The sequence below is a fragment of the Palaemon carinicauda genome, chromosome 19, assembly GCF_036898095.1.
Source record: "Palaemon carinicauda isolate YSFRI2023 chromosome 19, ASM3689809v2, whole genome shotgun sequence".
Classification (NCBI taxonomy): Eukaryota; Metazoa; Arthropoda; class Malacostraca; order Decapoda; family Palaemonidae; genus Palaemon; species Palaemon carinicauda.
Genome location: NC_090743.1, coordinates 128,584,701 through 128,587,185, shown reverse-complemented (window position 1 = coordinate 128,587,185; position 2,485 = coordinate 128,584,701). Strand labels below are relative to the sequence as shown.

At 37.1% G+C, this 2,485-nt stretch overlaps 1 non-coding gene across 1 annotated transcript; it reads left to right on the top strand.

The window, feature by feature from the left end:
• The first annotated feature begins 1,962 nt into the window (after positions 1-1,962).
• Positions 1,963-2,122, top strand: LOC137659376 (U1 spliceosomal RNA). The gene has a single exon (XR_011047504.1). It is a non-coding gene; the product is annotated as a U1 spliceosomal RNA (small nuclear RNA).
• Positions 2,123-2,485: the final 363 nt, after the last annotated feature.

Here is a 2,485-nt window from a genome sequence, read left to right as displayed (position 1 = left end):
CTGCAGCTATTATAATCACCGGGTAAGTATATTCAAAAATTTATTTTATTATCAAAATAACATTTTTCTCTTAATGATTAATATTGGAGTCTTCATTTTTTTTTTCCTTTTTTTTCATGGATTCTATAAATTGTGCAACTTTTCATTTGTGTTACTTTGGCTATCAATATATATTAAGGGGTGTATGTATGATAGCAGCCACCTGTATGTAAATCTATATGTATTTTTTTGTAAAAGAAGACAATTTCCTTCATTAGGATTTATTATAACTAAAAGATTTTATGAAATATTGAATAGGGGAAATCCCCTTGGGGGGTTTTATAACTTAAGCTGTCAACAGACAAAGAATAGAAAAATATTTAAAAATCACTTAAGGAAAATATCTTTTTACAATAATTCAGTAAGATATATTTATTTATAAGATTATAAAATGTTTCAAGCACGTCTCCATTAACTTAAATGTATCATATACATTCACTTGAAGAATTTATTGCATACAAACTCATATGAGGATAAGTTTACTCAGTTCACCTCAGCTTGGATTCTGTGGTGGGTGGCAAAAGCGGAAGGTTCCTTTAAGTAGGAAAACACTTTGGAATGTCTCATTTACTTGAGGCAAACATATGACACGAGACCGACGGGCTGTCGACGCAAGAGCCCGTGTTCAGTCTATGTAGACTGGACAATTTATAAGCAAGCAAGTGGCAAGAGCATACTTACCTGGCACAGGGTACACCATGATCACGAAGGTGGTTCATGGCCGTCTCGAAAAAAGGCCAGGTCATTTGGGGGGGGGGGGGGGGGTTAAGAATGGTCCTACCCGTCCCGAGTGGTGCTATCATACTGCTACTATAGGCTTCAAGTAAAGGGGTTGCGCTCTATGTCTTTACATTTTTTCTGCTGTTATTCCAGAAAATTTTACTGTTCTGGAATCCAGGCTGGAACCTATTATAAGGTGTGTACCAAACTGCAAAGAGAGTTACCGAAATGGACCAAAAGTATGTGTTTTCCTTTCCAAATACTGAGGAGGAAAAAACCAAGTGATTGCATGTTATCAGGAGAGCCGAATATGTCCTAACTAAAATAGTACAGGAAGTACTATATCTATTGTTGTAATAATTATAATTGCATTACATTGTTCATGTGGTATTGGTCACAGAATATCAGCCTCTTGTATAAGGATTTAATTCAAAGATTACCTAGCTGTTTACAAAATTACTTGGGTATTCACACTTTCTTCCCTTGCTACTTACTCCTTCATTCTCTTTGATATCTCTCTCTCTCTCTCTCTCTCTCTCTCTCTCTCTCTCTCTCTCTCTCTCTCTCTCTCTCTCTCTCTCTCTCTCATTTTATGAAAATGTGTTATGCACTTTAATATTGCATTTAAACACTTTTCAGGTAACACAGCTACACTTCAAATCTAGTGATATTGAATCTGACACATCCTTCTTCGATAAGACAATTGGGAAGAACCTCACAGCTAAGAGCATTGCAAACATTAATAGTAAAAGATTAAAAATAAATCCGTCAAATACTTCAAGTAAAGAAAATATAGGCTACGGCAAGATCATGTGATTGTGCAAAAGATAATATTGAATAATTTCAAATTGCCTGAAATGTTTATTTATCTTGTTTTATTTTTTTAATTAATTTGTTAGAATCATTATTTTTTTTTTCAGTATACAAGCGTAGTTTGGAATCAGTGGGTCTTGGAATAAGGCTACTGCCTCGGGAAAGTTTTATTCTAATTTTATTACTTTTTCTGTCTAATATTTCTTAGCCAGATTATTCAAAGTGTGAAAGATCTCTTTAATTTTTCTATGAGGATTATCAGCTGTAAACTGTAACGAGAAACAACGTGTATATACTGTATAGTGAGTGGTGTATGATAGAAAGAAGGGTTGAGGATGGCCAGGTGTCCCGTCTCCATATCAATCGACCTACTCATGCCGACTTCTTCCCCCACTCACCAGGCCTGTACTTGAGACGGCCTTGGGTGGTTCCCCCAAGGCGAGGCTCACCATTAAACTCTGGTGGTGCTGACCCTTGCGATTGACCCAAATGTGGTCAACTCGGGTACGAAATTTTGGGTAGCGGGGGACTGCGTTCGTGCTATCCCCAATAAAAACTTTATCTTGTAAACACTAAAAGTTTAATATGTCTGACGATATTCTGGGTAATAAAGTTTTCATACATAACCTTATGAATATTTTCAGAGGAGGATGATTCAATGCGTGAGGTATCGCCATATTGGTTATACTGAGGCTTGTCTTGGTTGGGTGTGGCTCTTGGCCAAGCTGATTCTCTTGCATTTGTGTCTAGCAGACTCTGAAAAGTGTGATTGATCTGGGCGGAGCAATACTCTAAAAGCAGATTCTTGTGAGTTGAGATTTTGCAAGACGTTGACAACACCGGTCAGGTCTTCTACTCTTGGGGGCTATGACTGACCGTTAAAGAGCCTCTGTCTGGAAATATGGTCCGGACA